This window comes from Neomonachus schauinslandi, chromosome 3 (assembly GCF_002201575.2).
Source record: "Neomonachus schauinslandi chromosome 3, ASM220157v2, whole genome shotgun sequence".
NCBI classification, from domain to species: domain Eukaryota; kingdom Metazoa; phylum Chordata; class Mammalia; order Carnivora; family Phocidae; genus Neomonachus; species Neomonachus schauinslandi.
Window position 1 is genome coordinate 40,834,626 of NC_058405.1, and position 24,882 is coordinate 40,859,507.

Here is a 24,882-nt window from a genome sequence, read left to right on the forward strand (position 1 = left end):
ATTTATTTTATTTATTTATTTGACAGAGAGAGACACAGCGAGAGAGGGAACACAAGCAGGGGGAGTGAGAGAGGGAGAAGCAGGCTTCCTGCCGAGCAGGGAGCCCGATGTGGGACTCGATCCCAGGACCCTGGGATCATGACCTGAGTCGAAGGCAGACGCTTAACGACTGAGCCACCCAGGCGCCCTAGATTTTTAACTTCTTAATGCCCTTAAAGTGATATGTGTTCAATAGAAATTCAAAATTCAGTAGAATTTTGAATTTTGATCTTTTCCTGGGCTACCGATATGCAGTATAATGTGGTGTAATAGTAACTCTCGTGGCGTTGGGCAGTGGCGGCGAGCGGCAGCTCTCGGTCAGCCACGCAGTCGCCAGGGTAACAACCAATACACTTAAGAACCATTCCGCACCTGGACAACCATTCCATTGTTCACGTTCAGTACACCATTCCATAAATTACATGAGATATTCGATACTTTGTTATAAAACAGGCTTTGTGTCAGATGATTTTGCCCAACTGTAAACTAAAGTAAGTGTTTGGAGCGCATTTAAGGTAGACTGGGCTAAATTACGACATTTGGTAGGTTAGGTGTATAAAATGCATTTTGACTTATGGTGTTTTCAACTTACTATGCTTTCACTGGAGCATAATCCCATTGTAAGTCAAGGAAAATACGCATTAAGTTATTTCAGAGTATTGACAGTAAGCAATTTTATGTTATTTATTTAGAATACAAAAGCATAGCATTATTATATATTGTGATGCACTCAAGTAATATAAAAAGAAAACCTATACAGGAAGGAGTTGTCTAGGAAATGTCAGAATAATGGTTATTATTATTTTTTTTTAGATTTTATTTGAGAGAGAGAACGAGAGAGAGAGAAAGAGAGAGCACATGAGAGGGGGGAGGGTCAGAGGGAGAAACAGACCCCCCGCCGAGCAGGGAGCCCGATGCGGGACTCGATCCAGGGACTCCGGGATCATGACCTGAGCCGAAGGCAGTCACTTAACCAACTGAGCCACCCAGGCGCCCCCAGAATAATGGTTATTTCTGAGAATCAACTTCAACTTGTCTATACCTAAGGGTACCAGTATTTTAAATACATACTAAAAATAATGTGACAAATCAATATAAGATATCCAAAATTATAATAATTGTCTAATCTAGGAAAAATAGATCCTTTCCATGGCAAGTTTATGTTTAATACTAGTAACAAATGTGAAGTAAATTATAAAGATAAAATAAGATAAATAAAATATATTTTCCATGTGTAGACTCTGTGTATAAAGTGATAAGGTAAACAGACATGATCCTTGTCATCTCAGATTTTATCATCTCATTTAGAGAGAGAGTCATCTAACAGATAACACAATCACAATCATTAATGTTGATTGTAAACTGGAAAAAGTACAGTAGAGTGTATGTAAGGGAAACTCATAAACCTAATTTAGATTAGAGAATATTCAAGTCAGATGTCTTCCATAAAACTCATTTATTGAGAGTTGGAGAATGAATCAGGGAATATGAAGTATTTCTTAGGGACTAGCTGCATTCCACCAAAACAGGGAGGTGAATATAAGTTCTAAAAGTAAGGCAAGGATGTAGGGACATTTCATAATCATGGAGCAAATGATGTAGAATAGGCCTACAATGGAAGAGTTTAGTTGAGCAAGAGTATCAGGATGTTGGGTGATGCACAGGGGCATAGTATTTTGGCACAGATGGACAAACAGAAGAATTTAAAATATGATAGAATGGGCCATAATCATCATGGAAATGAAGCAGAATAGATTAAATACCTTTGAATTAGGAAGGGGATGGCCAATTGTGCCTTCTGCTTTGGTCCTAAGGTTTCAAATGGAGATGAGCAGAATATAAGGCAGTTTCCTCTGATAGAGCACAGTTACTGGAGTGTAGCTACCTGCTCCCTCTGTGGTTGAGTCTACAGATTTCATAGAAGTATTTGTGTGAAGGTGAGCAGGGGCATTTCATTATTTACAGAAGTTCAGATTTTCTAACCAGAGGATCTAAGGCAATCAACTGGAAAGCGATTAGTTATAACATGAGAGTTCCACAAGGGAACCAGGTACTATGTCAACAAATGAAAATCAATACATATTTTTTGCTGCACACCAGCAATAAGCTATTAAAAATAATGAAAAAGGTTTCATTCACAATAGCAATATATATATATTTTTTGAAAATACTTCTAATAAATTTTAAAACAAAAAGGTAACAATTAAAAGAAAATATAATACATTATTGAAGAAAAAAGATATATATATATGAAATACATATACGTATACATACAGTGTTGTTATATGGGGAGTGTTAACCTATTTTTTGTAATATTATAGCTTAATTTATAAATTTAATGCAATTTCAGTTACCATCCCAACAGTATATTTTATGTAATTTGACAGGTTCCAAAGTTTATTTGAAAGAGAAAATACACCCAAAAAGTTAGTTAAGGTTTTTTGAAAGGAAGAATAATTAAAAGGGAATTCCTTGATTATATAAAATGCACTACATAGTTACAGTTAATAAAACAGTTTTGTATTGCTACTGGAAGAGAAATTTAGGGGAAAAAAAGAAGAGATAATTCAAAGAGGGACAGATGATTTTTTAAATTACTTTTTTTTTTTTTTTTTTTTTTTAAGTAGGCTCCACAACCAGTGACCCTGAGATCAAGAGCTGCATGCTCTACCAACTGAGCCAGCCAGGCGCTCCAAAGAGACAGATGTTTAGATGGTTGTTATCAGTTAGGAACTGTCTTTGTCTGCAACAGAAGCTCAGGGACAGGCCTTACTTTCAGGAGACAGGCCTGGTAGGAACAAAAATGACAAACTGTGAGAGGCCCAGGGTGGACTAGCATGAGAGATAAAAACACTAGGAGTCTAATACTGGGGACAGGGGTTCCCACACTTCCATGTATTTTACCACTGGGAGTCCCACCAAATTCTCAGGGTTCTCAGGTACTTCCAATAAGGGGAGAAGCAAAGTAATAGTTTTGAACTATGTCTAGAGCATTATGCTCTCCTTAAATAAGGACTGCTTTTGAAAGAAACTCTTATTTTAGCCTAACAAACTAGGGATTTTCCAAAAAACTAACTGATCTAGGGGAAGGGAAAAACCCAATTCCAGTACCTTTAGCCTTCTTGTCTACCCTAAGGTGGAGAAAAGCTGAAAAGCACTCATGAAGGTCATAGCTCAGAGACAGGCTCATTAAAAGACTATGACATAACCATACAATTTTAGAACATTTGCCCTCCCTCCACCCCTCACCAGCTCATCAAGCAGCCTCCCATAAACTCACTACAGCTAAAAGAATAGTAGACTCAAATCCTATTTAAGAAACAGTCTCTAGAAAACCCCAAAACAATGGTAGAGACAAAAACAAGGACAGGTCACTAAAAGAAATGTCAGCCATTCACACATAAGGGCCACAGCACATAGTAAACACAGCCTAAATCCCAGCCAGATAAACCTAAAACCTCAGATAAAAGGCTTATTTACCTCAGTTCTTTTGACCTGTTACATCAAAACTGGTTTCAAAGAAAAAATTAAAAGGCATATTAAAAAGTATCTTAGCATATGATTCCAGGTGAAAAAGTAGGGGATAGAAATCAGATAATAGCCGATTTTCTATTCTCATTTGCGTGTGAACTTTTAATATACTACACTTGATCTTAGCCAAAAGGCCGAGAAGCGATGTGTGAACTTTTAATATAAATGCGAGGATGTAAAATTTTAATGCAAGTCAAAATGCTTCAGCGAACAAGTTTTATCAGTTAAAATATATAACAATTATAAATAAACCCATTAATTTTCCTGGACAATGCCAGAATTAGACACTGCCAGGATTTTTTTAAAGTACATTTCTTTTTTATTTTATTAATTTAATTAATTAATTTATTTATTTATTTATTTATTTTTTGAGAGAGAGAACAAGTGCACATGAGCAGGGAAAAGGGGCAGAGGGAGAGAGAGAGAGAGAGAGAGAGAATCTAAAGCAGGCTCCACGATCAGCACAGAGCCAGATGTAGGGCTCAATCTCATGACCCTGAGATCATGACCTGACCCAAAATCAAGAGTCAGATGCTTAACTGAGTGAGCCATCCAGCTGCTCTTAACAAGTACTTTTCTTATTGATGGCAACTAAATGGTACTTGTAGCATTTTTATCATACAGTAAATTCCATCTAAGGAAAACTATTTCTCTACTTGTAATACTTCTGACACCAAATGTGTGGGTTTTCAAAAACAAGTAATTTTCCATTTCTCTGCAAATATCAACTGGGGTCCAACAATTCAATTCAATACTGGCACTACCCAACTGGAGTTAGCATCAGACCCCACAGGTTAAGGACTCAGTCCCACAGGATTACCCCTAACTTCAGACACCAATTGCAAGTCTGGGCCTCCCATACTTCTTACCAGGCAGCTATAAACCCCACAGCCCACTCCTCGGTTTCCATATTTTTTTTACAATGGCTCACAGAACTCAGGAAACCACTTTACTTACATTTACTGGATAAAGGATGCAACTTAGGAATGGCCAAATGGAAAAGATCCGTAGGGCAAGATACAGGGCTGGTTACAGATCTTCCATGCCTTCTCTGGGCATGGCATCTTCCAGCACCTTGATGTGTTCACCAACCTGGAAGCTCTCTAAACCCCTATGTTTAGGGATTTTATGGAGACTTCCTCACATAGACATCATCAAATATTAATTTAATCTCTAGCTTTCTCCTGTCCCTGAAGGATGAAGGTGGGCTGAAAGAAAATTCTAAGCTTTTAATCATAGCTTGGTCATTCTGGTGATTGGTCCCCATTCTGAAGCTATTCAGGAGACAACCAAAAATCTTTTCATTATAATAAAAAACATTCGTACACCCAGGAAACCCCAAGGGATTTAAGGGCTCTGTTTAAGATGCTCTGACTACTCTCATCACTCACGAAATTAGAAGGATTTTAGGAGCTCTGTGAGAAACCAGAGTCAAAAAATAAATATTAGAATAAAAGAAATTCTTAATACCCTATCACTCAGGAAATTACAAGATCTTCTAAAGGAGGTTTCTATCAGAAACCAGAGACAGAGACTAAATATATATTTCTTTTTATGTCATACTATCCATCACTATACTTTTCAAAGTGAATTGTCCTACATGTAAATAAATATCTTTTTTATTTTTTATTATGTTAGTCACCATACAGTACATCATTAGTTTTTGATGTAGTGTTCCATGATTCATTGTTTGTGTATAACACCCAGTGCTCCATGCAATACGTGCCTTCCTTAATATCCATCAACGGGCTAACCTATCCCCCGCCCCCCTCCCCTCTAAAACCCTCAGTTTGTTTCTCAGAGTCCATAGTCTCTCATGGTTCATCTCCCCCTCGGATTTACCCCCCTTCCTTCTCCTAATGTCTTTAATGTTGTCTGTCATTTGTGTTGCTCCTCTAAATTGGCTATGAAAACTAGAAAAAGTAGATCAAACTACACCCAAAGCTATTGAAAGGAAGAAAAAAAGTCCATGAAATAAAAGTTGGTTCTTTGAAAAGACCGACAAAATTGGTGAATACTTAGCTAGCTTAACTATGAAAAAAAAAAGTATTTGAATTAGTAGAATCAGAAATCAAAGTGGGGACAATACCTACTAAATCACAGAAATAAAAAGTATTATAATAGAGAACTATGAACAATGGTATGCCAACAAATTGGATAATATAGATGAAATGGACAAATTCCTAGAAACACACAATACAGAATCATAAACAGAAAATTTGAACAGATTTATCATTAGTAAGGACACTGAATCAAAAATCCAAACAAACTTCTAACCAAGAATCAGAGGGATCAGATGGCTTCACTCCCAAGTTCTACTGAACATTTAACTGACACCAATTCTTAGATCACTTTTACAAAAATAGAAAAGCCCATCCTACAATTTATATGGAATTTCAGAGGATCCCAAATAGCAAAAACAATTGTGAAGCATGATCAAGTAGAAGATCTCACACTTTCTGATTTTAAAGTTCTTACAAAACTATAGTAATCAAAATAGTGTGGTACTGGCATAAAAACAGACATATAAAAATAGAATAGAATAGACACCCCAGATGTAAACCCTAACATACATAACCAAGTGATTTTCAACAAGAGTGCTAAGACCATTTAATGAGGAAAAGACAGTCCTTACAACAACTGATGCTGGGAAACCTGGATATCCACATGCAAAAAAATGAAGTTGGCACCTCACTTTCACCACATACAAAAATTAACTAAAAATGGATCATAAGCCTAGAAACTTAAGAGCTAAAACTTTAAAAGTCTTAAATGAAAATACAGGAAAAATGTCTCAGGACATTTTATTTGGCAATGATTTCTTAGATATGACATAAAAAAACAGAGAAAAGAAAAGAAAATATAGCTAAATTATATTTTTTTAAATTAGAAACTTCTGTGCATCAAATAACACTATCAAGAAAATGAAACGCAACAACAGAAGAGCAGAAAGTAAATGAAAATCACATATCTGATAAGGTATTAATTGCACATTTAATATATATTACAGAATTCCTATACTCAAAAACCACTAAAAATCAAACAATCCAATTAAAAAATGGGAAAAGAACTTGAACAGACACTTATTTAAAACGATATACAAATAGAAAGAAGATGAAAAGATCCTCAACATCACGTGTCATTTGGAAAACACAAATCAAAACCACAATAAATATGAAGCCAAACCTATCAAATTGGTTACTTTAAAAATAATAGAAGGAATAAATAAAATAATGATAATAGAAAATGTATTTAAAACATTTAAAATACTATTTAAAAATAAATAATAATAAAAGTAATAATAGAAAAGATATATATGCATTTTTTATATTTTATTTATTTGACAGAGAGAGACACAGCGAGAGAGGGAACACAAGCAGGGGGAGTGGGAGAGGGAGAAGCAGGCTTCCCGCCTAGCAGGGAGCCCGATGTGGGGCTCGATCCCAGGACTCTGGGATCATGACCTGAGCCGAAGGCAGACGCTTAACGACTGAGCCACCCAGGCACCCCAAGATATATATATTTTAAAAGTGTTGGTGAGGATGTGGGGAAATAGCAACCCTCATGCACTGCTAGTGGGAATGTAAAATGGTTCAGCCTCTGTGGAAAACAGTATGGTGGTTACTCAAAAAAACCATTTACTAGAATTACCACATGATCTAGAATTCCACTTATGAGCATATACCCAAGAGAAATGAAAGCAGGAATTGAATGCATATTTGTTTATCAATGTTTATAGGAGCTTATTCACAATATCCAAAAGGTGGAACAACCTAAATGTCCATCAATAAACGAATGGGTAAACAAAATGTACTCTATACATACAACAGAATACCTTACAAGGGAATAAAATTCAGACACATCCTATAGCATGAATAAACCTTGAGAATATGCTAAGTGAAATAAGGCAGACATAAAAGAACAAATATTGTATGATTCCACTGATATGATTACTTAGAATAGTCAAATTCATAAAGATAGGAAGTAGAATAGTAGTTATCACTATATTAGAAGTGGGGGAAAGAAGTAGTGGGGATTTATTTTTTAGTGGGTACAAAGTTTCAGTTTGAAATGATGAAAAAGTTGTAAAGATGGATAGTGTTGATGGTTGCAAACCAATGTGAATATACTTAATGTACTGAATTACACACTTAAAAATGGTTAAAATGGTAACTTTCATTACGCATATCTTTCTACTATGTTTTAAAAAGTAAAGAAAAAGATTTTCTCAAACAAAAATTGAATTTATTGCCAATGGATCTGCTTTCCAAGAAATGTTAAAAGAAGTTTTTCAGAGAGAAGGAATATTACATAAGTCAGAAATGTGGTCTACATAAAAAAAGGAAAAGCATTAGAAAATAAATAAAGGTGAAATAAAACCTTTTAATTCTCTTATTCTTAATTTCTCTAACAGATAACAGTTTGTTCAAAATAATAACAACGTGTTTGTTGATGGTAGCTTATGGGGATAAGTAAAATGAATGACAGCAATGTGTAAAGGATAAAAGGGAGGAAAAGGAAATGCTCTGTTATGAGGTATTTACATTACCAGTAAAGAGGTAGTATTATTTGAAAATAGATTTAGATTTCATGTAAAAGTATATTATAAACTCTAACATAACACAATTTTTAAGGAGAAGTGTAATTACAATTGATATACTAAGAGAAAAATTAATCATATAAAATGCTAAATTAAAACTAGAAAAAGCAGGCGTGCCTGGGTGGCCCAGTCAGTTAAGTGTCAGACTCTTGATGTCAGCTCAGGTCTTGATCTCACATCGTGACTTTGAGCCCCACATTGGGCTCTGTGCTGGGTGTGGAGCCTACTTAAAAAGAAAAAGAAAGAAAACAAAAATAAAGCCAGAAAAGATAGAAAAAAGTATTAAAGAAAAAAAGAGCAAACAAACACAAACAAACAAACACAAAAAACACAGGATAAGGGCAATAAATAGAAAACAATTACAAATATGGTATATTTTAAACAAATGATACCAATAATCATTTTCAATGTGGTCTAAATGAACCAATTCAAAGACAGGAACTATAAGAGGGACAGGAAAAAAAAAGGTTCTACAATTATGTTGTTATAAGAAACCCACTTTATATATAAAGACATAGATTATTAGTAAAGAAATGGAGAAAAATATACCATGCAAACATAAATGAAATGAAAGTTGGAATACTCATAATAATTCCAGACAAATAGATTTCAGAACAAGGACATTCTAAGGGATAAAAGGAGTATTACATGATGATAAAGGAGTAAATTATCAAAAAAATAAAAGACATAACAATCCTTAATATGTATATGCCTAATAACAGATCATCAAAATATTTGAGGCAAAAACTGAAAGAACTTCAATGGGGAATTGACAAATACTCTTTCAAAACTGGATATTTCAATACCCTTCTATCTGAAACTGACAGATCTAGCAGGCAAGAAATCAGTAAGGATATTGTTGAACTAAGAGAACCATCAATCAACTGGTTCTAATTGACATTTACAGAATACTTCTTACAACAGTAGCAGAATGGATATCTTTTCAAGCTACCATGGAATATTTATTAAAGTAGAGTACATTACGGATCATAAAACATACCTTAACAAATTTAAAAGAATAGAAATATTTTTAGACCAAATGGAATTAAGCTAGGAACCAATAAACAAAAAGCTTTAAAACACCCAAACACTTGGAGATTAAACCACATACTCCTAAATAACACATGGGTCAAAGAAGAAGTCTCAAGAGAAATTAAAAAAAATTTTGAACTAAATAAAAATGAAAATACAACATCAAATTTTGTGGCTTGAGCAAAAGCAGTGTTTGGTGGAAAATTTATAGCATTGAATAAACATATAGAAAAGAAGAAAGATCTAAAATCAATGACCTATGCTTCTACCTTTGGAAACTAGAAAAATAATAACAGTTTAAATCCAAAGTAACATAATAAAAGATATAATAAAAAATTGAAGCAGAAGTAAATGAAATTGGAAATAAGAAATTAGTAGGGAAAAATCAAATCAAAAGTTGGTTCCTTGAAAAGAATAATCATATTCATCTAAACCTCTAACCAGACTAAGAAAAAAAAAAGAGAAGATGTAAGTTACTAATATCAGAAATGAAAGAGGGACCATTACTACAGACCCTGTGGACATAAATAAAAAATAATGGAACATTACGAACCACTGTATACCTAGTTCTGATAATTTAGATGAAATATATTAGTTCATTGAAAGATACAACCTACCAAAATGCATGCAAGAAGAAACAAGTACCTTGAATTGACCTATATATATATTTAAAAATTAAGTAAAAAAATTAATAAACTTCTAAAACAGAAACCACCAGGCACAGGTAGTTTCACTGGTGAATTCTACCAGACATTTACAGAAGAAATTATACCTATTTTCTATAATCTCTTCCAAAAATAGAGGAAGGGGACATACTTCTGAACTCATTTTATGAGCATCAAGCATTACCTAAAACTAGATGAAGATATTATAAGAAAGGAAAACCACAGACATATTCTTTTTGAACACAGATACAAAAATTCTCAACAAAATATTAGCAAATTGAATCCAACCGTGCACAGAAAGAATTATATAGCAAGATCAATTGGGATTTATCCCAGCTATGAAAGGCTGGTTTAACATTTCAAGATTAAATGTTACTAATCACATAAATAAGCTAAAGAAGAACAATCATATGGTCATATCATTTCACATAATAAAAGCATTTAGCAAAATCTCATTTCCATTCATGACAAAAGCTTCAGAAAAGTAGAAAGAGAGGGAATTTCTCAACTTGATAATATCTACAAAAACTTTCTGCTAACATCATGCTCAATGGTGACATACTAGAAGCCCTACCCTAAGATCAGGAACAAGAGAAAAATGTCATTTTACACCACAAGCCATAACTAATACAATAAGACAAGAAAACAAAAGATATGATTGGCAAGCTGGAAATAAAACTGTCTTTGTTCATAGATAACATGATGATTTATGCAGGAAGTCCTTACAAAATAAAAAACAATAACAGACTATCTGGAACTAATAACCTAAGATTGCAGGGTGAAAAGTTAATATAGCAAAGGTGATTGCTTTTCTATGTATTATCACTGAACAATTGGAATTTGAATTAAAAACAAAATACCATTGATACTTAGAACCCCCAAAATGATACTTAGGTTTAAATCTAACAAAATATGTACAAAATCTCTGTAGGAAAAACTACAAAACTGTGATGAAAAGAAATTGAAGAATATACAAATAAATGGAGAGATAGTCTATGTCCACAGGTAGAAAATCTCAATATTGTTAAGATGTCAGAGTTTACCAACTTGATATATACTCCCATGCAATCCTAATCAAATTGCCAGCAAGTTGTATCAACAAATTCTCAAGTTCACTGGAAAGGCAAAAACCCTAGAAGAGCCAACACAATTTTGAAGAACAAAGTTGGAGAACTGAAACCTATCAACTTAAAGACTTAATATAAAACTACAGTAATCAAGACATTGTCTATTGGCTAAAGAACAGGTGAGTAGAACAATGGAACAGAATAGAGTACAGAAGTAGTCCCATAACAGTAGAGCTAACTGGTCTTTGACAAAGGAACAAAGACAACAAAATGAGGAAAAGTTTCCCTCTTCAATAAATGGTGCTGGAACAATTGGAAATCCATATGTAAACATATGGATAGATCTTTACCTTACAAAAAATTATAATGAAACTTGGGGGTTTATATTTTATTTTATCTTATTTTTAAAGATTTTCTTTATTTATTTGAGAAAGCGAGAATGAGACAGAGAGAGCATGAGAGAGGGGAGGGTCAGAGGGAGAAGCAGACTCCCCGCCGAGCAGGGAGTCCGATATGGGACTCGATCCTAGGACTCCAGGATCATGACCTGAGCCGAAGGCAGTTGCTTAACCAACTGAGCCACCCAGGTGCCCGGGGAATTATATTTTAAACATTGACTGAGAACACCAGGATGAATGGCATTGTTGTCTGATTCTTATAGCTTCTTATAAAACAGTGAAAATTGGCCCCAAGGAGAAATCAACTTCTTCTAAAGTTTAAATATGCCCTGATGCTCTACTGAACTGTGGATGTAGGCAGCTGAGATCGGCAAAACTGAAGAGAAAGCAAAACTAAATTGTCCAAAGGCACATATAAAATCTTTGCTTTATTTTTGTCAGTCTTTTGTCTTTTGTCCAGGCAGTATGTGTGAACATGCTAAGTTCACTGATTTAGTTTTTCTAGTTGGTTCTTACCAAACACTACTTCACAAATTTAGAAACCATATTGCATTATGGTGTTTTCTCTTCTCTAGCCAAATTATTCAGACTTTTCTCTTCCTATAACAATAAACTCATACCCTAGAAAATATGACCTTTGGGAGGACTTTTAGAACATTAAGAAAATGAACTGAAAATATTTTAGAGGTCCAATCTCTAATAATTTTTAGTATAATTGGCTTTTGTTTAGATTTCTTAATTTAAAAATTCCCCCAACCTTAGATTTTCCAAGAGAAAATAACTGGATTTTGCCATCTTCACTATATACTTAGATGATTCCCCAACCTTAGATTTCCCAAGAGAAAATAACTGGAATTTGCCATCTTCACTATATACTTAGATGATGTTCTTTCCTTTTCCCACTCTGGTACAAATATTACGGTTAAATTGGTTAGATATTTTAAATTTTATAGTTAGGTCTTAAAATATATGAACCGGGGACGCCTGGGTGGCTTAGCTGGTTAAGTGTCTGCCTTCTGTTCATGTCATGATCCCACGGTCCTGGGATGGAGTCCCGCATCGGGCTCCTTGGGTAAGGAGCCTTCTTCTGTCTCTGCCTGCATTTCCCTCTGCTTGTGCTCTCTCTCTCTCTCTCTGACAAATAAAATCTTTAAAAAAAGAGAAAATCTGAACCGTATTGCCATAGCTCTTTGTGGAATTAATATTACTAAATTGTTCTTTTTATTGGTACTTGGATTTTCATATGAAAGTTGTGGATTCATTCATACAGCCAATAAACTTTTGGAACATTTACTAAGTCAGAAATATGGAAGGCTCTGACTACTTAAACAATAACAACAACAATAACAAAAACCCAATTTTTTTACATTGTGTTTAACTTTATTACAGAGATCATTTTATCAGGGATATATGCTTTACAAAATATTTCAATTATGTTCTCTCCATCCAAATATTGAAAACAAAACTGAACAATTGCTTCTTTTTATCTTATTTATAAGTTGAAGTTTTCTTCTTTTATTTGGCACCTAGAAAGCTCTGTGCCAAGAATAAAGCTCAACTCTTTTAACCATAATCACATGCCATATATAACTGCATATTTTTACTTGTCCTGGAGCTGTTTTTTCTCCACAGAAATTTTTCCCTTTTGAAATATTTCCCCTGGGAAATTATAACATTAAATTTATTTTGTACTTTTTTCACAATATAGATATTATTTTGATATTTATCTTAAATCCTTTCTTGAATGAGACAGGATATAATTAATTTAGAAAAAATAAAATAAGGCAGTTAAAGGAAAACAGATATGTCTAGGAGTTTTGTAGATGTGTGTCAAATTATGCTTATTTTAAAATTTTTCTATTCTTGTTTTACTTGTGAATGGAATTACCAAAATTGTTTTGGAAGCCACATGGTTCTATTTCAGCCTTAACATGAATGATGACTTCTGGTGAAACTAAATATTAAATATCGTGTGGACTTTTTTAATGGTCATAGTAAGGAATAAATAAATTTCAAAAAATATATATGCAAATCTTTTAAAATGAGCTGTAAGTATTGCTACTTTGAAAAATAATAAGTGGCATTAAAATTAAGCTAACATATTCTTATATAACTACATTTTAAAGAGCTACTTAGAAAATAGCCAGTTCAAGTGGTTTAAAGAAACACATGTAATTTATAACTGCTAACAATAAATAAAAAAGACATTACAAATGAAAATAAACACACATATGCACACACATTCAATGTGATTTTTTTGTTATTCACTGAAATATGTAACAAAGAAGATTATTTAAATGATTCACATTGAAAGTAGACACATTATTAATCATACTATTTTGAGTTTGAAGATTCAAAAATCTGGTATATATGATGCTATAATTTCTGCTGTCTCTTCAGCCTGAAATACTGTATTCAGATCTTCAAGTTTTCAGTGTAAAGTCAAATGAAACAGACTAAAATGGACAAATACTGCTTCTGACAGTGATTTTCAGTCAGTGAATTCTGTATTAGGCAGAAACTAGGTAGACAGATAATTAACAAATCAACAAAAAATGTGGTGAGTTTAAGCATTTCAGTTACATAACAACTAAACCCTAGAGAACTTGATTTGATCAATGCATAATCATTTCCATTCAGATGAGTCTGCCCAAATAACTGGAATGTTCATTTGTGGTCCAGTAATTTTGGTTGACTTAATGACATAAGTAGAACAACTATGAGCAACTATGCAACATCCAATTAATTTCTTGGTGATAGATTTTCAAAGAGTCAAACTAGTCAACTACATAGCGCTAGATACTTTCAAATTTTCTCACATAGTATAGAGCAATTTATTTCAAGGAATATTTACAGCCAATATTTTGTCATATTTATATGTGAGTTCCTTGAAATCACCTTTATATAAACTAATTTCAGGTATGTAGTGACATATTAATTATGCTTTTTTAGATATACTGACCCATATTCACATTTGCTGATGGAAATAGCAGTGGTATGAAAACTATTTACATTGGTTGATGCAGAGGAAAGCATGGATAGTAGAGACTTCAAACTCTATGGAACAAATTTGTATAAGCTGACATTCTTATTGTATTGATAGGCAAACAGCAAAGTTTTAGCCAAACCTTTCAAAATTTAAGTAAAATATTTAGGAAGATATCAAATATTACTTTAATAACATTACATACTTAGAGGGAGATGCCTATGAAGAACTCACTACACTAGGCACTAGTGACATAAAGATATATTAAGTTACCCCTCTTAAGTAGCTTACAATCTCGTGGACTGTAACACTGAAGTGCATTAACATGTGAGAATGGGTAATGAGGTTAGCAATCTTTCACCAAAAGAATGTAAGTCCTTAACAAAATGGGACGTGAAAGAGAAATTTTTTTTTTTAAAGATTTTATTTATTTATTTGACAGAGAGAGATACAGTGAGAGAGGGAACACAAGCAGGGGGAGCGGGAGAGGGAGAAGCAGGCTTCCCGCTGAGCAGGGAGCCCGATGCGGGGCTGGATCCCAGGACGCTGGGATCATGACCTGAGCCGAAGGCAGACGCTTAACGACTGAGCCACCCAGGCGCCCCGAGAAAATATTTTTAATTTAAGGAAGAGAAGTTAAAGACTGATAAAGCTTTAAGTCCAAACCATAAAGGCAGATTGGGTAGAATAGCACACTAGGAACCAGGATAGAAAAGGATAACACAGGAAATAGGTCTTGATGGAGAAAATGAATGAAAACTTAGATGGAGTCAATTGCTGATTCAGTGGTGGGTTATAATAGAGAAAGAAGTTACCAAAATGATTTAAGGAGACAATGGACAATAATAGCAACACGTTTCTAGCTAAGATAAATCCTGCCCCTATGAAACTATAATCATAGTTATTAAATTATTATTGGGATGCAATATTTTATAACTGTCTTTAAATTTACATAGTACATTACTAAGAGATACTGAAAAATTCACAAAATTTATGTTTTTGTTGTTCCCAGTCATTTTAAGAGTAATCTTATATATAATGATAAATTTATTTACATATTGATTGATGAGTATAATATTCCTTTGCAGGATTTTTGAAGATGTAGCAATATTAATGTTATTTTCTCTGTTAAAGAACAGGTAGAAAATATGTAAAAAAATCTACTTTTCCTTAAAAACAAAAAATATACATTGGGAAAAAATGTGAAATGTTAGATTGGCTTAAAATTAGAGTAGAGGTCCTATGATGATGTAAAATAATTACACTGTTGCAATTATGCTATATCTAAATTTCTTGCATTGAAAATAACAAAATTATTTTATGCAATTTTCAATTTCAATCCTTATTTCTTCTAAATATAACCATTTTTCAATGTAAAATGACTAAATAAGTTTTATTGGAATGTACACTTTAAAGTGATTAATTACAGTTGATGAAATATGACATTGAAAAGTCATTCTGTTGATATTTTGTCAAAAATCAAGACAGCCCACAATTCATAATTCACTATTTTTACTTTGATCTGCTTAAGAAAGTAAGCAAAAGAAAATAACTTCGACTATGTTGTACAGCTTAGAAATCAATACTAATAAATCAATGTTAATAATATTATATGGCAAACTCTATCATATTACTCAGAAATGTGATCTAAACATGTGGTGTGTATTTCATTCTTTGTGGTAGGAAATGTAAGTGAGATTTCTGAGACATCTCTCATTACAGGCCACTGTTTCCAGTCAATCACAACTTTTTTTTTTTTTTATAGATATCATTTAGGATGAAATTTTTATGCTTAGACTTAGCCTGCGGTTGATTTTTGTTACAGTTAGAGAACATTTTTCCAGTTGTTCCTGAGTTATTACAGAGTAGAAAAATAAGCTTTTTCATTTATAAAGTTTCCAAGATGACAACTCCCATATCTATCTCTCAATCAAAAGGGAAATACCCATCTGCACAATGCATGGACTAGAGCCCATTAGAGATATGATGTCTGTCTTCTAGAATTTTAAGAGTATAAAATTGATATTAACAGGAACAAATATACCAGTTCCAATATATAAAGATAGTGGCATTATCATTATTTACTTCATCAAAGGCAGTTTTGTGGTAAATCTTTTTGTGGGTCTGAAATGATGATTACCCAAACAGCATACTTTTCCTGCTTCTAATCTTCCCCCATTAAGTAAAGGGCAACTTAGAAAAAATGAAAAATATGGCAGATTTTCATTAAATTACCACAGAGCAGATAAATATGAGAAATAAGGGATGATTCTGGATTGTACATTGTATGAAAATGATACATTTTAAAACTGGAGAAATAAAACAGAAGCAAAAATATGAGATAAAAATTCCCAGTACTATGATTTTATCTTTCTGTATCTAGTATGCCAACTTTATAATGTTAATTTTTCTTGCTCTCTCTCTCTCTTTTGTTCTCCGGAGCCTAGAACATAACCTCGGTATATAGCTGCTTCGTGAATGAATGAAAAGGAAAATGTTATAGGAGACATTTCATATCAGGAAAAGGCACAATTGAGGGGGGCAGAAATTTAGACAAGTTATATGTTTTATTACTTTATAAGCATCTATATCCGAAAAGCAGTAGCTCAAATCAATTTTTAAGTTTCCATCCCAAATATTTATTTTTGCCTAAAGCTTCTTAACTCCTCCACATATCCGCCCCAATCAGTTAGTTGTTTATATTCAAATGCACACTATAGCATTTGACAGCTTGTCTATGTGATACCCTAGACTATGTTTGAAGATTCTGGTCATGTTCATATATGTATATCACTATATAAACATCCGAACTACAATAATAATCACTGATTTGATTTAACTGAATTGAAGCATGGGGGCTCTGCATTGATATTAGGATCCAGAGAGGTCCTGAAGTGTTAGAAGGAAGATCAGAAATGTAGATCTAATACAAAAAGGAAAATATAAATATTTATTACGATGAATATATAACAGATACATATGTTTTGTCCCAGTTTGAGCTGCTATAACAAGATATCAGAGACTGGGTGGCTTATAAACACAGAAATACATTTCTCACAGTTTTTGAGCCTGAAAGTCTGAGTTCAGTGTGCCCTAATGGTCGGGTGAGGGCCCTCTTCCAGGTCACAGACTTCTCAGTGTATCCTCACATGGTGGAGAGCTAGCTAGCTCTCTGACCTCTTTTACTAAGAGCACTAGTCCTATTCATCAGGGCTCCACCCTTATGACTTAATCACCTCCCAAAGGCACCACCTCCAAATAGCATCATATTAAGGTTTCAACATATGAATTTTGAAAGGGGTACATTTAGCCCATTATAGGTATTATATTTTTTATTTGTTTATTCAATTAATTTGACCAAGGAATATTATTTAGTGTATCTTCTGCTTTGTACTATCTATAGAAGAATTAAAAAAAACAGTCATGATGCTTATAGTCTAGAAGATACAGATATAATTTATTTTTATTCACTAAAAATATGAGACAATTTTTTACAAGATTTATGAAAGGTCATAATAGTGTGCTAATAGAAAACAACAGGGGTTGACTTACTCTGGCTATAGCTGTCAAGAAATGACTTTCTAAGGTGGTTACCTGAAGAAGTCAGATATATGTGGAATAAAAGAAAAAATTTTTCAGCAAGAGATAACAAGATAATTCATTCTGTCAAGGTCAAAATCTAGTTATATTCTAGGCAGTAACAGACTACAGTGATTGTAGCAGAGTGAGTAAGAGAAAATGGCATAAGGTTTTGGAGAAATGCAGGAGCTAGATGATGTGAAAACCTGGCAAGGATTTGAATTTAAATTTTAATGAAATAGAAAGTCTTTGAAGGGGCTCAAGCAGGGTACTACTATTTAATTTGTATTTTTAAAGAATTATTTTTGGTCATTCAATAAAATACACCATTAAGAGAATGAAAAGCACCTAAAGATACAAAAGAACTACACACATATGTTCTTATAATAATTAGGATGAGAATGTTAATAGTAGCATGATGTGTAATAACCCAGACTAAAAACTAACCAAATGTATGTAACAAGTACAATGAAAAATAAATTTTGTTATACATGCATAATGGAATGACATATGAGAAAGAAAAACCTGAAACTTCATGTAGTAATACGAGTGAAAGAAGCCAGATGCAAATGAGTGTATACTGATGATTCAATTTATATCAAGTCCAAAAAGAAGGCAAAAATAATCTATGGTGTCAGAAGTAATGATACCTCTCACAGCACTGTGATACCAACTAGGTTATCCTTGGTGGGTGGTGATTGGAAAGGAATACAAAGGGTGGTGATGTCTGCTCCTGAGTATTGACTAATTTATTTTTTTATCTGTGTAATTTAGAAATTATTATTTCTAAATAATATATAGAAAACTTTGAATAAGAGCTACAAGAAAACTTAATTTCTGAAACAAATACATCTATCAAATGTGCCATTCAAATCGATTTCTTGCCAGTAGTCATTTTCATGACTTTTCTGGGCAGGTTTGAGGGAAAAACAGGACAATGAGAAATAAGATTTCTGAGGATGTGGTATAATGAATGTAGTTGACATGTATCTTTATGATTGGATGATGGCCTGATTCTCGTCATATTCCCTGGCCAAATGCCTTAGCAAGCACTCAGAAAACTCAAGTCATGGTCAAAGAAGGTCAGTAGTCACTTCTGCATCCAGAAGATTGTGACTATAAGTCTTTACGTGAAGTCAGCTCTTGGAATCCTTCCTTTTTAATTCACTGCACAAATTAAGAGGCTTTTTTTTTTAGGTTTGTTTTCCTCCCTCTCTTACTCCCTCCCTTTCTTCCTTCTCTCTTTTTCTTTCTCTCCTCCCTCCCTCTCTCTTTCTTTCTTAAAAAGCACCTGGTAATTATCACTCAATTTGATTAGTCCATGTGGGTAATTTTGTAACATTGTGATGAGCTTCCTCTTTAAGCAGTTTTAAGAGGTTCTCAGCTTGCAACTGTGTAATTATTAAGTGAGCTTGGATTCTTACACACACACACACACACACACACACATTTTCAGTTGGAGACATGGTAAATTCTTCTTTCAGTAACTTAAATTTTGATAGAAATTTGTAAGAAATACAATAAAAATGATATTTTACAAAGGATAAAGGTTCTTGTCACCAATTGCTCATAGACTGTAAGAACTTTCTAATAACATCCAAGTCCTATTGATTTAAAATTTGAAAAATTTGGGGAAACAAAAGCAAAAATGAACTATTGGGACCTCAGCAAGATTACAAGCGTCTGCACAGCAAAGGAAACAATCAACAAAACTAAAAGGCAACCTGCAGAATGGGAGAAGATATTTGCAAATGATATATAGGATAAAGGGTTAGTATCCAAAATTTATAAAGAACTTACCAAACTCAACACCCAAAACAAATGATTCAGTTAAGAAATGGGCAGAAGACATGAAAAGACACTTTTCCAAAGACATCCAGATGGCTAACAGACACATGAAAAGATGCTTAACATCACTCATCATCAGGGAAATATAAATCAAAACCACAATGAGATACCACCTTACATCTGTCAGAATGGCTAAAATTAACAGCTCAGGAAACGATAGGTGTTGGAGAGGATGCAGAGAAAAAGGAACCCTCTTGCACTGTCAGTGGGAATGCAAGCTGGTGCAGCTACTCTGGAAAACAGTACGGAGGTTCCTCAAAAAGTTAAAAATAGAACTACCTCCCAACCCAGCAATTACACTACTAAATATTTATCCAAAGTATACAAAAATGCTGATTTGAAGGGGCATGTGCACCCCAAAGTTTATAGCAGCACTATCAACAATAGCCAAATTATGGAAAGAGCCCAAATGTCCATCAACTGATGAATGGATAAAGAAGATATATATATATATATATACCACATATATATATGTATATATACAGTGGAAAATTATTCAGCATTCAAAAAGAGTGAAATCTTACCATTTGCAACAACATGGATGGAACTAGAGTTTACTATGCTAAGTGAAATAAGTCAGTCAGAGAAAGACAAATGCCATACAATTTCACCCATATGTGGAATTTAAGAAACAAAACAACTGAACATAGGGGAAGAGAAGGAAAAATAAAATATGATAAAAACAAAAAAGGAAGGCAAACCATAAGAGACTCAAATATAGAGAACAAGCTGAGGGTTGCTGGAGGGGAGGTGGGTGGGGGAATGGGCTAAATGGCTGATGGCCATTAAGGAGGGGACTTGTTGGGACACTGGTGTTCTGTTGTTGTTGTTTTTTTAAAGATTTTATTTATTTATTTCACAGAGAGAGAGACAGCGAGAGAGGGAACACAAGTAGGGGGAGTGGGAGAGGGAGAAGCAGGCTTCTCACTGAGCAGGAACCTGATGTGGGGCTCGATCCCGGGACCCTGGGATCCTGACCTGAGCCGAAGGCAGATGCTTAATGACTGAGCCACCCAGGCACCCTGGGACACTGCTGTTCTATGTGGGTGATGAATCACTGGCTTTTCCTCCTGAAATCAGTGCTGTACTGTATGTTAACTAATTTGAATATAAATAAAAAATGAATACAATTTGAAAAATTTCAAATACATTTCTTTAGTTTTAGATGAGTCCTGTGATATGAGACACTATACAATTAATCATTGGTTGGGGTTTTCTTGTATCAAAGGACCTCCACATTTATGACAAAACTTGTTTTTGTAGCCTAAAAAATCAAACTAATCACATAATTTTGTTTTCTTATTGTTTGTAATCTTGTACATTTGTCAAAAAAAATAACTTCAGGCTGATATATTAAAAAAATTGGTGGGATGCCTTGGTGGCTCAATCAGTTAAGCGTCTGCCTTCAGCTCAGGTCATAATCTCAGGGTCCTGGGATGGAGCCCCGCATCAGGCTCCTTGCTCAGCAGGGAGTCTGCTTCTCTCTCTGCCTGCCGCTCCCCCTGCTTGTGTTCTCTCTCGCATTCTCCCTGACATATAAATAAAATAAAATAAAATAAAAATAGCTTTCTATGCTGGTGGGGTTATGGTAAGTCAAAGCATCCATATTTATCAGGATTTTAATCTCAATAATCTAGTCTTTGCTGCTAGCCAAAAACTGCTTAATCTCTGACATCTTGTTTTCCACATTCTGCTGTGAGAATATGCTCCCAATTCCAGGCTTTCACATCATATACTTTGTGTACCACAGCTACTTAACCCTTGCAAACACTGTAATGGAATGCTGTTAAAACTGTTGCATTCACAGTACAGGTCTTTATCCTTCTTGTCCAGCGTGCACACAGAATGGTTTCTTTTAACATTTCACTCTCAAATGTCCAAAACTCATGTATCTCCCTCCCTTCCCTTCTCTACAATCCATCTGTCGCTCTCCTCTCTTCTCTCCTTTCCTCTCAGCTGATCCCCAACCCACCCCACCCCACCCCACCCCACCCCACCACCATCCCCATGCTTTCCAAACGTCTTTAATGCCAGTTGAGCCTATCTGCACACACCTGCTTCACCTGTTGTTAAACAGAAAGCATAAACTACTCACAACCCCGCTGTTACAACAGATGTTAACAGCATAGCTGGGGATTTCCTAGATAGCGCAATAGCTTTTTTTTTTTTTTTTTCTGAAATGACAACTTCATACCATGTCTTTTATTTCCACATACATTTAAAAAAAAATCATAACTTGCACATGATATATCTATATATTCACACTCACCCAAAAGTATTTTACCAGATTGAGACCCATCCTTCTTCTTATAACCAAGAATACAATTACAGCACTGTTTCCATTTCGAAGTGCATGCTTCATTTTTGCCTTAGACCCCATTTTCTCTCTTCTCTGTGAGGATGCCACTCCTTGGTTATTTCCTCAGTTTCATGTACCACAAAGTTCCTTTTCCCTCCTACTGAAAAGACAAACTGCCTCTGTTTTCACAACTCTTACCCCTCCACACACTGTAAATTTACTTAATTTTCTAACATGCTCCTGATCCTGCACTTTCCTAGGCCACCACTGCCCCTCCTATAATAAATCCATGACGGAATCTTTTGTTATCTTAATTAGCTCTCTTCTCTTGGTTCTTTAATATCATACTCTACTGTTTCTCTTTTATCTCTTATGACAATTTACATTCTTTCTGTCTCTTTTTCTGCACAACTCTAAACCTCAGACCTCTTCATGGGTTAGACCTCAGACTTCTTTTTGTTTTAACCACTCTCCCTAAGAGGCATTATTATTTTTACTGCTTTTTATATCATCTCCTCCTTGAAAATTCTGATTTTTTTCTCTCCAGTTCAAATACTTGATTTGAGTTTAGAATCGTATTTTCAACTACATTACTGGCATATCCTCTTAGATATCTCATAGATATATTCAAATAAAAACTTCCATTAAGGTACCATGGATTTTCCACCCTTCATGTGTACACATGCAAACACACAGAGACACTGATACACACACACATGCACATTTCCAGGTATTGCAGTTCAATGAGTAGTGCCAATTTATACAAGTTACTAAGTCCAGAAACTAAACACAAAATATAGCTCAAATCTGTCCATTTACCTGAAAATTAATGCCTCCATCTTAATGCAAGCCACCATCTTTTCTTGACTAGATTATTGTTTCATTTCCTTAATTAGAGTATCTGATTCCTCATTTGTCCCTAGTCTAGTCTTTTCTCAAACTAGCAGCCGGACTGAACTTAAGCAAACAAAAAGAAAAAAATACATTTTTAGAAAATTCCTTTTATACTTTGGTTGGGAAAAAAAAGCATGCCCAAAAGGCCCAGTATAAACAGAGTGTTGTATACCAAACATCCTCATCTCAGCACACTCCACCTTCATGACTTGTCCAATATATTAAAAAAAATAACTTTACATATTTTTTTTCAATCTCTTGACACAGCTACTTGAAAATGTGTTGAATCAATTCCCTGGCTCTTATTAAAGTAGTGTCTATTAAAGAACAAGAAAAAAACTTACTTTGATGTTTTAAAGATGTTTCTAATGACAATGCTTGCCAAAAAATGATACAATGAATCACGATGATATGTGGAACTTCATCACTGAAGCAGCAAAACCAAGTATATTTTCAAAGATGCCTGGCACTTTATCGGCAAAACAGCTGCAAAAATGTTATTCTAATCAAATTATTGGTTGACAAATATCTTCCCCAAGTTTAAATGTCAAAATTTTTAGGGTTTCCAGAAGGGGTTAAAAACATATGAATTGAGTTTTAAGCCAGAAACTGAATATGGAAAGACACATTGGCAGTTTTTTATGCTGTGTCATATAGATGTAAATCACTACAAATATATCTTCCAACATTACTTGTAAATACAGTATTAATTAATGTTAGTAATTTTATGCTGGATGTCATATAACAGAGAATCTACTTCAACTTTTTTCATCTCCAATAAGTCATAAATAAGCTCAGATAGTTTTAGCACAGATGGGTTCTCTAATATTCCTCCAATATGATTCAGACACATCAGTAATTCACACTTTATTTTCAAATACAATTATAAAGAGCAGGATATATAATGGGTGCTCAATAAATATTTCCTGAAATAATGGACGGTTCATCTATGATGTCTTCAGGTTACTATCAATAATAGACTGTTGAATCACAGACCTGTACCTCTGAAACAAATAATACATTATATGTTAAAAAAAAAAAAAAAGAAGATAGCAGGAAGGAAAAAATGAAGGGGGGGAAATCGGAGGGGGAGACGAACCATGAGAGACTATGGACTCTGAGAAATAAACTGAGGGTTCTAGAGGGGAGAGGGTGGGGGAATGGGTTAGCCTGGTGATGGATATTAAAGGGGGCAAGTACTGAATGGAGCACTGGGTGTTATACGCAAACAATGAATCGTGGAACACTACATCAAAAACTAATGATGTAATATATGGTGATTAACATAACATAATAAAATAATAAATAAATAAATAAAATAATATGTTGCCCAAAACAAAGCAATAGTCTCATTCATATTTGCAAATTAACCAAAGTAAATGATACCTACAATTCCAATTATAGCACATAATTAACTAGTTAATATCAATAAATTATTATTGGCAAAATAGCAAGGAAACAATAACAACTATAGATATCCTAACAATTTTTTTCTGTAATGTTCTAAGCCTCCTAATACTTATGTATCTTGACCCATGTATCATGATTTTATTGAGTAGCAGAAGCAGATCTAAGTGCTGAGGAACAGAATTTAATAAGAAAATATATTCTTCACAAAAATCTTGTAATAAAGTAATATACTGATAACATAAATTGAAATAAAACATTTTACATGGTCAAATTTCAAAGGCATACCAAAAAAGACTTTTAAAACACACACATTAGAAGGTTTTAGATGCTTTAGCTGGTATTTAAGAATTAGAAGGGGGTTTGACATAGAAGACCTTTAAGACCCTTCCCAATTACATTATTATATTTTATATATACCCATATTATGTATTAGATGTATCATATTAAATTATATATAGTATTATATTATGTCCTATCTCCTGTTTCAACAACCAATAAGGAAAATATAATTTAGCATGTATAAATGAAATTAAC

The 24,882-nt window shown here is 33.9% G+C and overlaps 1 pseudogene; it reads right to left on the minus strand.

The window, feature by feature from the left end:
- Positions 1-3,610: 3,610 nt before the first annotated feature.
- On the minus strand, positions 3,611-3,716 carry LOC123324534 (annotated as a pseudogene).
- Positions 3,717-24,882: the final 21,166 nt, after the last annotated feature.